Genomic DNA, 12,365 nt, shown 5'->3' with positions numbered 1-12,365 from the left:
GTGCATTACTTGTATTACGAATTCAAAGCAGAGACCATCCAGAGTTCAATGTATTTGTGCGACGGCCAGTGCACCTTCTCTCCCAACGTCAGAGACAGGTCCTCAAAGATGTATCAACTATTGTCTAACGCACGCAGCAAACGTATCAAGGCAGGGCACTCGCATCTACAGGATCTGCTATTCTCGGCCTCCAGCTTCCCTGCACAATACAAAAGCACAATGTCATGGTCAATGCGAGCAATTCAGTTCTTCAGTCTCGGCGGTGGACTGATAAAAAGGGTAAGCAGGGCAATAGACACCTAGCAGCCACAAACAATTTCCTGCATCAACTTGGTCAAAATAAAATCAGCTCTTACCATACCTGATTCTGAACCCAATCTTCCACGAATACAACTTATAGATGTCATACGCCTCACCAAATGAGTCAAAACTCAATCCTAGTTCTGGCCTGATTACACCCTTCGTCAGGTCTTGTGCGTATTAGCGAATTGATTGCTCCAATGCACTCCTCCTCGATGCAGAAGGCATTCTGTTTTGTGGTGCACTCCCAAGGCGTAGCCTGAAATTTTAATTGAATGACTCTCAGTTTTTCTTTGTGATTCACTGATAGCACTACCGGACTCGTGGGCTATGCCTACGGCCCAAGGCCGTCGGCATAGGTCCTTTCCCGTTGGCATAGATCTATGCCTACGGCTGCCGTCGGCATAGCCCCGTCGGCGTAGATCACGTCAGCGTAGATGTGTCAGACCGTCGGCGTAGTATAGCCGTCGGCATAGGTGCATATGCCGACGGCCGTGGGATAGCCGTCGGCATAGTTTAGCTGTCGGCGTTGTTTTCCGTCTGACGGCAACGGACGGCGCCGTCAACAGCGCTATTCAGGAGACGACACGTGGCGCGATACAGGAGACGACACGTGGAGCAGGTATGCCGACGGCTAGGTCGTCGGCATAGATTTCCATCTATGCCGACGACCTAGCCGTCGGCATACCTGCTCCACGTGTCGCCCCACGGCTTCTCCTGGCGGCAGGGCTATGCCTACGGCAAAGCCGTCGGCATAGATGGAAATCTATGCCGACGGCTTTGCCGTAGGCATAGCCCTGCCACGTGGCAGCTCCTGGTTTCTCCTGGCAGCAGGGCTATGCCTACGGCAAAGCCGTCGGCATAGTTTGCCACGTGGCAAGCCCTGGTAACTCCTGGGCGTATATATGTCGACGGCTTTGCCGTAGGCATAATTTTTTTTTCCCTGTTTTCTCTTTTCCAATTGATTTGACAGCATTTCAAAACAGAACAATATGAAATATGACAATTCATCATGTGAACATACTCAAGTTCATCTAAACATACTCAAGTTCATCACATCATCTAAAGATCATCACCGATGGAAGTTCATGAACATAAAAGTAGTGCAAGACATGAAACATGATAAAAGTAGGAATATGAAAGGCATGGCACGATGGCCACATGCACGGAATCATCAAGCAAGAGCACCCCCGCCAAAACCACCACCTCCGCCATAACCACCACCACCTCCGTCAAAAGCACCACCTCCGCCAAAACCGTCATCACGACCACCACCACTCTGCCAGATCGGAGTGACTGGGGTCGACGGAGCAGGAGTCGAGCCACCGGTCCCCTACATGTTTCAAAAAAGATTCTAACGGTAAATATGATATGATAGTGTTTCATGAACGAGAACTAGTTTGCTAGTAGTTAGGCAAATGTACTAACCGAACCATCACTGCCTAGTGCCACCCATTCATCGAACGTGGGCACGTGTGGGGGTTCTCCTGCAGGTGGTGGTGGGGGTCCCATTTGTGGTGGATCCGTGCGGTTAGTCCAAGACGCCAACATAGCCTGAATGTTAGTTAAACAAGCAAACTAGAAGATCAGAAGGAATGAAAGTGCAAAAATTTAGGTTGGTTTTAAGAGGGCAAAACTAACCGTCATCATCTGACGGTTGTAATCATCGTTTGCCTTCACTCGTTTCAAGTACTCCCGCACCTCGAGATTCCTATGCTCGACAAACTCCTTATATGCCTACATAATTTAGGTTGTTTCTAAGTGAGCAATGCTGAAAATAAACTGAGAATGCAAGATAGAAAAAGATAAGGAGGAAGTACTTACAGCATGCTGGCGGGCTAAGGAGGTCTGTGAACGCCCCGTACTCTCTAACTGGCTCGGGTTGCTAGCCCGAAGCCGTGTGTACGAGATCGAAGGAGTGATCAAGCCATCGAAACACGGATACCGGCCATTCTTCTTCCCCTGGATGGCCACCACCGCCGTGTCGTCGATCTGAGACTGGGCGACCTCAGCAACAGGAACATCCGGATGCAACTCCTGATAGTGATGAATGTAAGACCCCAGGTGCTCCTCGGTCTTGCCGTAGTATTGGCTCTCTCCCTCCTTGCGATGACTCCGCTCGCGGGCCAGCTTCCACGACTCCATGTCTGAGAGCGGCCTCTTCAACTTGTCCTCCTACAACGTCAAATAGAAGTCAGCCATACATAAGAACATGACGTAAAGAAGAACAAAAATGCATCATGCACATAGATATACCTTCATGGCCTTGAAGCCCCAGTGGTTCCTGTTACCTTGGCCGTGTGTCCCGTCGTCTCCACGGTTAGCCCAGGCCTTGATGCTCTTGGCAGCAAACTCTGCATCGGCGCCGAGCCACCTATCCACCAAACTCGCCCATCCGTCATGCCTTCCATAGCACCAACGAGGAACAACCTATGCAAATTTTGAAAGCATGACATGTGAGCACGAAACATATAGTTGACTGCTTGAAACAATGAAAAGTTAGTAATAGTTACCATCATAAACTGCTCCTTGCTCAAGGTAAGTCGTAGCTTCTGCGCTTGAGTTTTGGTCATCTTTTGGTGCAGGTAGATGTGGTAGTACTGCGAGACGGCAACCCAGCGCACCTCGTACTACAACTGACGAGCTTTCTTCTTCGCAGCCGCAAGCAAGACCACGTCGGCTCTGGCCTTGTGCTCGTCAAGAACTCTATAGAGTTGCTGCAATCATGCAAAAACCAGAAGCAAACAAGGCATGAGTTGAGTGATTCAATGATAAACTATGAACAAAACTGAAGACAAGTGATTCAGAAGAGAACTTACCCAAAATTTGGTGATCACGGCCTTAGCGGTCGTCCCGTACTCCGCGTTGCTGCAAGCCTCGTAGTGGGCCCAGCTCGTGGCCAAAACCCGCTGCTGCGGGTCCCTGTCTGGCCGCGGGCAGAATAGGCCAGGCCAAAACTCCTTCAACAGGACAGTGATAACGCCGTTCGGTTTACGGCCCTTTCCGTGAAGGATCCAGTTTCTGCAAAAGAATCAAATGATTGCCATGTGTACAATAAGAAAATGTTGTCATGTGTTGAAAATATGATTGAGAGGCACTTACTCTGTCCCCACAGGTTCAATGAGCCACTTGTGCTCCTCGATAGAAGGTGGTGTAGGTAGTCCGGCATTACCACGCAGCCACCCCTGCGAAGAACCCGGTGGCAAGTCACCCCACAACGCGGGATCAACCTCCCCTCCACCCTCCTCGGCCTCCTCCTCGCCCTCCTCCTCGGCCTCCTCCTCCTCCTCACCCTCCTCCTCGGCCTCCTCCTCCTCGCCATCAGGAACATACTCCTCCTCCTCAGACTCAGAAGGTGTCTCTGTATAGGAGGGCATCGAAGAAGACCCTCCTATTTCAGACACGGCCCGGAGTTTTTTGCCCCGGTTGCCTCTCCCCCCACCTCCTCCTCCTCTAGGGGCTCTCCCCCCACCGCCTCCTCCTCTAGGGGCTCTCCCCCCACCGCCTCCTCCTCTAGGGTCTCCTCCCCCGACCCCTCCACCTCCCTGTGAGGTGTCATCCTCGCGTTGTCGGGAGGGAACCTTGTGGGCTCGTCCACTCCGAGTAAGTCCTTTAAATTTACTGAGGAAACTAGCACCGCTGGACTTGCCCATGATTATTAAACCTGCATTGAGAAGAGAATAAACAATTAGTAAAGATATCAATTAAACAAGCATACAGGAAAAACATTAATACCAGAAGAGCACATTAAGCATACTATTGTAATGATCATTAAAAGAACTTACATTTTCTAGAACCCATATGAATCATCACTATTGTAATCTATTTGTGGACCGGTCTCATCATCACTATCACGCATATCTTCTTCGTTGTATGACGGAGGTGGAGGCTCTTCCTCATCGTCAGTGTCTTCATTTAACTTTTCAAGCATAATTATGTCTCTTTGATTCACAACTGCCTCACCATCAATCCGTGCGTCGTCGTCGTTTGGGTCCAGGTCAACATAACCCAAGTCATCATCCTCGTTGTTTTGGACCACGTCATCATGTTCCTCTTGATAGAACACTCCCTCGTATGTCATGGGGTTTATGTTGTAGTGATCATCATCGTTCGGGTCCGGTAGCTTACCATGCGGCGACACCTTGAACACAACTTCCCAACCCTTTAGGTACTCTTTCTGGCATGGGTAAGGCAGATAATATACTTGTGTGGCCTGGGTAGCGGCGATAAAGAGATCAGCTCCGGCATAGACGGTTGAAGGTTTAACTTCAACTAAACCAATAGAAGGCGTATGTCTCAGACCCTTTTTGGGGTCGAACCATCGGCATTTGAACATAGTGAGACTTAGGTGTTCGCGGCCACGTTTGAATGTAAGCTCGTATATTTTTCCTACCCTTCCGTAGTAATCTACTTCATTATCTCCTTCAGTGAAGACTCCGGTATTTATGGTTTTGGGATCAGGCCAACTGTTCTGGTGCTCCTCTGTATGGAAGCGATACCCATTCACATCATACTTTTCACATGTCATGACGACAGGATCAAAACCCATGGAAACCCATCTCAATTCTTCATCCATTGATTCGGTCGGATCATTTCCCTACAAGTTTAATTGAAATTATAGGGTGCATGAGTTTAATTGAAATTATAGGGTGCATGAGTTTAATTGGAAGTGCGAAAAATTACTTTCTCGATGAACCACGCAACGAAATTTTTCCTTCCATCAGCACCCTTTCGGAGAAGAGCAAGTGCCTCCGCTTCAGAAGGAGGCAGCATTCCCGTCCATTCTTCTTCAACGATCGACTACAATAAGAAAAGCGGTATAAGAACTAGGCAAAGTGAACATAACGAATTGACTAAAAGAATGGTGCAAAGGTATTACCTCATCCACTCATCCTCAACTTCCTTGATGTTGTGCAAGATATAGAACATGACATCCTCCCACTCATCTCGTGGCATGAGATAAGATTTCGAGCATCCAGCCCTACTACCTTGCCCGATGAATAGAGGCAACTTGGGTTTATACTTGGGTTCTTCTGTATTGTATCGAGACACCTTATTGTGCAACGTGGGAACATGGTCCGGATAGTAGGCTGTCCTGAGGTCTACCACCTCCTCTAGGATAACTGCCTCAGCTATGGAAGCTTCAATCTTAGCTTTAATTAGATGATCCTTTTTTTTATATTGTACAACAATTTTCTAAAATATCACGTATATTTTTTCTGAACCAGATTTTTTCTATGGTCAGCAACATTTCTTTATGACATAATTATTTGCTAAATTGTACTAACAAAAAATGTACATTGTGTTAATACATTGAGGGGGACAACATTTCTTTATGATATAAATATTTTATATGGTCTCGTGAAAGGTGATACATAGGAGAGCAACTGACTGAGGGGTACCGTTACTGAGTACCTGATCCGGTAACTATGCGAGTGCCTGATCCGTCTACTACCGTGTCATCGCCGTCCGTGGGGGGGGGGCACGCCCCGGAGACGCGTGCCGCCTCTTCGGACATGCCACCACACCACCCCGCATGTATGAGGGACCGGTGCGATGCTCCGGTGGCATTGCTACCCCCCAGGCCCCCCTCCCGCCTAACCCTGTAGCGTTTGACCACGGGATCTAGCCCTTTGACTTTGCACGGACGGGCTTTGACCAGCGGACCTCCCCGCCCGGTTGTGTTAGGTCAGCCCATAGGAACACTTTGGAGCAACAACCGGGCCAGACCCACAGCAAGATCCCCTCCATGTAGATACGACGCGGCCGTTTCCCCCCTCCAGGTGCCGGCGGCGGCTCCGTCCGTGAGGGGGGGCAAACCCCGGACACGCTCCGGTGGCATTGCTACCCCCCAGGGCCCCCGTCCCGGCTAACCCTGTAGCGTTTGACCACGGGATCTAGCCCTTTGACTTTGCACGGACGGGCTTTGACCAGTGGACCTCTCCACCCGGTTGTGTCAGGTCTGCCCATAGAGACACCCGGGAGCAACATCTGGGCCAGACCCACAACAAGATCCCCTCCATGTAGACCTTACGCGTCCGTTTCCCCCCTCCAGGTGCCGGCGGCGGCGCCGTCCGTGAGGGGGGCACACTCCGGACACGCTCCGGTGGCATTGCTACCCCCCAGGGCCCCCGTCCCGCCTAACCTTGTAGCGTTTGACCACGGGATCTAGCCCTTTGACTTTGCACGGACGGGCTTTGACCAGTGGACCTCTCCACCCGGTTGTGTCGGGTCAGCCCAGAGGGACACCGGGGAGCAACATCTGGGCCAAACCCACAGCTAAATCCACTCCGTGTAGACCCGATGCGGTAGTTTCCCCCCTCCAGGTGCCGGCGGCGACGCCGTCCGTGAGGGGGCCACGCACCGGAGACGCGTGCGGCCTCTTCGGACATGCCACAACACCACCCCACATGTATGAGGCGCGGTACGATACTCCGATGGCATTGCTACCCCCCAGGGCCCCCGTCCCGCCTAACCCTGGAGCGGTTGACCACGAGATCTAGCCCTTTGACTTCGCACGGACGGGCCTTGATCAGTGGACCTCTCCACCCGGTTGTGTCAGGTCGGCCCAAAGGGACACCGGGGAGCAACATCCGGGCCAGATCCACAGCAAGATCCTCTCTGTGTAGACCCGACGCGTCTGTTTCCCCCTCCAGGTGCCGGCGTCGGCGCCGTCCGTGACGGGGGCCACACCCCAGAGACGTGTGCGGCCTCTTCCGACATGCCACAACACCACCCCGCATGTATGAGGGCCCGGTACGACGCTCCGGTGGCATTGCTACCCCCAGGGCCCCCGTCCCGGCTAACCCTGTAGCGTTTGACTACGGGATCTAGCCCTTTGACTTTGCACGGACGGGCTTTGACCAGTGGACCTCTCCACCCGGTTGTGTCAGGTCCGCCCATAGAGACACCCGGGAGCAACATCCGGGCCAGACCCACAACAAGATCCTCTCCGTGTAGACCCGACGCGTCCGTTTCCCCCTCCAGGTGTCGGCGTCGGGCCGTCCGTGACGGGGGCCACACCCCGGAGACGTGTGCCGCCTCTTCTGACATGCCACAACACCACCCCGCATGTATGAGGGCCCGGTACGACGCTCCGGTGGCATTGCTACCCCCCTGGGCCCCCGTCCCGGCTAACCCTGTAGCGTTTGACTACGGGATCTAGCCCTTTGACTTTGCACGGACGGGCTTTGACCAGTGGACCTCTCCACCCGGTTGTGTCAGGTCCGCCCATAGAGACACCCGGGAGCAACATCCGGGCCAGACCCACAACAAGATCCCCTCCGTGTAGACCCTACTAGTCCGTTTCCCCCCTCCAGGTGCCGGCGGCGGCGCCGTCCGTGAGGGGGGCCACGCCCCGGAGACGCGTGCCGCCTCTTCGGACATTTCACCACACCACCCCGCATGTATGAGGGCCCGGTGCGATGCTTCGGTGGCATTGCTACCCCCCAGGCCCCCCTCCCGCCTAACCCTGTAGCGTTTGACCATGGGATCTAGCCCTTTGACTTTGCACGGACGGGCTTTGACCAGCGGACCTTCCCACCCGGTTGTGTTAGGTCAGCCCATAGGAACACTTTGGAGCAACAACCGGGCCAGGCCCACAGCAAGATCCCCTCCATGTAGACTCGACGCACCCATTTCCCCCCTCTAGGTGCCAGCGGCGGCGCCGTCCGAGAGGGGGGGCACACCCCGGACATGCTCCGGTGGCATTGCTACCCCCCAGGGCCCCGTCCCGCCTAACCCTGTAGCGTTTGACCACGGGATCTAGCCCTTTGACTTTGCACGGACGAGCTTTGACCAGTGGACCTCTCCACCCGGTTGTGTCGGGTCAGCCCAGAGGGACACCGGGGAGCAACATCTGGGCCAAACCCACAGCTAAATCCACTTCGTGTAGACCCGATGCGGTAGTTTCCCCCCTCCAGGTGCCGGCGGGGACGCCGTCCGTGAGGGGGCCACGCACCGGAGACGCGTGCGGCCTCTTCGGACATGCCACAACACCACCCCACATGTATGAGGCGCGGTACGATGCTCCGGTGGCATTGCTACCCCCCAGGGCCCCCGTCCCCCCTAACCCTGGAGCGGTTGACCACGAGATCTAGCCCTTTGAGTTTGCACGGACGGGCTTTGACCAGTGGACCTCTCCACCCGGTTGTGTCAGGTCCGCCCATAGAGACACCCGGGAGCATCATCCGGGCCAGACCCACAGATACATCCACTCCATGTAGACCCGACGCGTCCGTTCCCCTCCTCCAGGTGCCGGCGGCGGCGCCGTCCGTGACGGGGCCACACCCCGGAGATGCGTGCCGCCTCTTCGGACATGGCATAACACCATCCGGTTGTGGTAGGTCATCCGATATATATGAACACTTGGAGCAAAGTCCCCTTCGTATAGACCCGATGCGGCTGTCCCCATTCCAGTTGCCGGCTGGCGGCGGCACCGTTCGTGAGGGGGGTCACACCGCTCTGTACAGAACCGAAAAATAATGTATGTATGCTTATTAACACATACTATATGTAAGTTAGTTAAATAATAATAATAAAGAAAACAGTTAAGAAAAAGAAAAAAAAACTATATGTATGCTTACTATATGCTTATTAACACATACTATATGTATGCTTATTAACACAATCAATATGTATGCTTATTAACACATACTGTATGCTTAATAATAATAATACTATATGGAAAAAAAGAAAAAAAGAAAAAAAACTATGCCGACGGCAAAGCCGTCGGCATAGCTGCGGCCAGGGCAGATGGGTTGCGCCGCGGATCGATGACGTGTCACCTATGCCGACGGCTGCCGTCGGCATAGGTCCTGGTCGGTGCGCTCTGGATAGGTGACGTGTCACCCGTATCTATGCCGACGGCCACCCGTCACGGCCGTCGGCATAGATTTGATGTCGTTAGCCGGCCGTGATGAGTGTTGTCGGCGGGCCCGCATCTATGCCGACGGCCAGTATATGCCGACGGCAGCTGTAGGCGTAGTCCGGGATAAGCCGACGGCTGTGTTGTGCCGACGGCTGCTGTCGGCGTAGACGTGGATAGCCCGACGGCAGTTGTACGCCGACGGCCAGGATCTAGCTGTCGGCATAGCTCGGATTAGGCCGACGGTGGCCGTCGGCATACATTTGGCTGTCGGCTTAGAGCCCTGTTCCGGTAGTGTAGTGAGTGCCGCACACACAAGCAGCTAGCTTTTCCGGCGGTCAATGCGCACAACACACACGACCCATCATTTCCAGTTTCGAAGCTAAACACAGAAAAGACCAGAGCAGAGTAACCTTGCCGTATTTCAAAAACTTAATCGATCCAATTGATGAAAGTACCAGCTGGGTGCCTCTGGTTGACCCTATCCATAGACTGCGCAGACTGAGTCGGTGAAGCCTTCCGTCGACGACCCAGCTCGGCCTCCAGCCTCACTGAGCTTCCAGTACCAACTTGTTGCCCGCGGCTAGACCCGGCATTTGATTACCCCACCCGGCATACCAGATTGAGCATCACGGCACGGCAGCAGGGCTAGAGGGACCAGATCCGGGTGCTCAAGGCTGTCTGCACATTCCTCGCTCAGAGGGAACCTGCAAGTCACACCATGGCCGTCGGCAGCGCACGCAGGATGAGTGCCCGGCCGTCGTGTGGTACCACCAAATCTTGAAAATCCATAGACAAGAAGCGGGGAGGTGCAACTCACCGGTCCATGGCATCCAGCAGGAACTCGAGCTCTGCATCTTCCGTTGCTGCTCTGTCGGAACAAGCACAAGCCGCCGTCGCGATGGGGAGTGGGGGAGGGGCGGTGGGTTGTGATGGGGGAGGTTTCGGAAACGTCTGTGAATTTCCAAACGTGCGTACAACGGCTCAGGTCCTGTACTAACACTCCGGGCCGCGGCTCAGCGCCAACATCCACGGACCAGCACGTCCCATGCACGGGGAGGACGTCCCTCGCTACCAAACTGGCCCACACGTACGTACTGTTCCATATCGTATACACGACGTATCCTCATTATTTAGCGGTGCTGTTCTGACGTGCCAGAAGGATTTGTTGCGATCCCGAAGCAGCAATCAACGCCAGCGATTTCGGGAGCAGCTCGGCCTGAGCACCAAATCGCTGCTTCCCAATATAGCCTGCTATTCCGTGAATAACCCCATCACACTACAGCAATCAGCTACTTTGCCGTCTGCCACGACAGACGGCAAAGGCATGAATGGCGGACGGCAAAAATGGACGGCAAAGAAAGGTCCGGTAAAGAGCTACCTTGCTGTCCGCTTTCGATGGCTGATGGCAAAGGGGCCTTTGCCATCAACAGCGGACAGCAAAGAACAAGGACGGCAAAAATTTCGCTGTTAGTCCGTTAGGAGGCTAACGGCGGGACTTTGCCGTCCGCCGCTGACGGCAAAATTCGTCCTGCCTTTGTCGTCCGCCGCTGACAGCAAAATTCATCCTGCCTTTGTCGTCTGCCACTGTAGGCAAACTGACTAAATAGGTCAGCTTCCAGGAAGCACAGTTGGCTGCCACGTGCCACATTTGTCGTCTGCGGCTGTTGGCAAAGAGACCTTTGACGTCGGTGGCGGACGGCAAAGAGCCTGCATATTGGCTCTTTTTTTCTGTTTTTTTAATCCAACAATTTTCACAGCAAATATATATGACATATATAGATATATTTCACAGGGCTATGTAACAGCACATAAGTTTCATCGTACATACATATATAGTTTCATCCATTCATACATAGCAAGTTGCACATACACATAAGTTGCAACCATTAGGAAGTTGCAAATACATATTACAACGCAAAGTTTCATCAAGATAGCAAGTTCCATCGTAGCAAGCTAGAAGAATACTAGAAGAGAATGAAATAAAAAACAAGCACTCCATCATAGCAAGCTAGCTTCCGAGAAGTGAATGAAATCTGCAAAATGGCAAATAAGAAAGTTAGGAAAAGGTGACTAGAAGAAGAAGACTGGAAGAAGAAGCACGCAATCGTTTGTGAGGTAACTTAGGTGAAATGGATCGTTTATGAGCTAACTTAGGGAAAATGCATCATTTTAGAGCTAACGTAGGTAAAATAGATCGTTTATGAGCTAACTAAGCTAATTATACTGTTTTTTTTACATAAGTAAGCTAAGTACATGTCATTATTGAGCAAACCTAGTTAACTAAGCATATTATAACTAACTTAGGTCATTTGGGAGGAAAAAAAGCTAAGTATAGATTGTTTTAGAGCTAACTTAGGTAAATTGCCTGGTTTTGGAGGTCAGTAAGCTTATTAAGTCATTTGGAGGAAAAGAAGCTAACTCTAGATCATTAAGGTAAGCATATTGGAGGAAATAAAGCTAAGTCTAGGTCTTTATGCATTTGTTAAGCAAAAAACTAGAGAAACTTACCTTGATCATGGAGGTGTAGAAGCGGGCTGGCTCGTGCCAGTAGCTAGAGAAGGATCGTGTGATGCTTGTGTGGAGTTACGCTGCACCAAACATCATTTCCAATGTTTCGTTAGCATGATAACACTCAAATGTTATGACTAGCAAGTAACGTCCATTCAAATTAAACTCAGCGTGGTCTCAGGAGCAATCTCTGCACTACTAGGAAAATGGCTATAGATGGGATTGACACTAATGGCGCACCAGAAAGATGGTGCGCTATTAGTATATACTAATGGCGCACCACAATCTGATGCGCCATTAGAGTTTAAACAACTAATGGCGCACCATGCTACGGGTGCGCCATTAGTATCAATTTTTTTTAACTAGTGCGCCTGTCCAAACATACTAATGGCGCATCCCGGCAAAGTGCGCCATTAGTAGTTGTAACTACTAATGGCGCACTAGGCAGCAGGTGCGCCATTAGTATAGAATTTTTTTTTTGAACTAGTGCGCCTATCCAAACATACTAATGGCGCATCCTGCCCAAGTGCGCCATTAGTAGTTGTAACTACTAATGGCGCACCAGGCAGTGGGTGCGCCATTAGTATAGGATTTTTTTTGAACTAGTGCGCCTATCCAAACATACTAATGGCGCATCCTGCCCAAGTGCGCCATTAGTAGTTGTAAGTACTAATGGCGCACCATGCAA

Source organism: Triticum aestivum, chromosome 6B (genome assembly GCF_018294505.1).
Source record: "Triticum aestivum cultivar Chinese Spring chromosome 6B, IWGSC CS RefSeq v2.1, whole genome shotgun sequence".
Lineage (NCBI taxonomy): Eukaryota > Viridiplantae > Streptophyta > Magnoliopsida > Poales > Poaceae > Triticum > Triticum aestivum.
Note: the sequence above shows the minus strand (reverse complement) of the source record.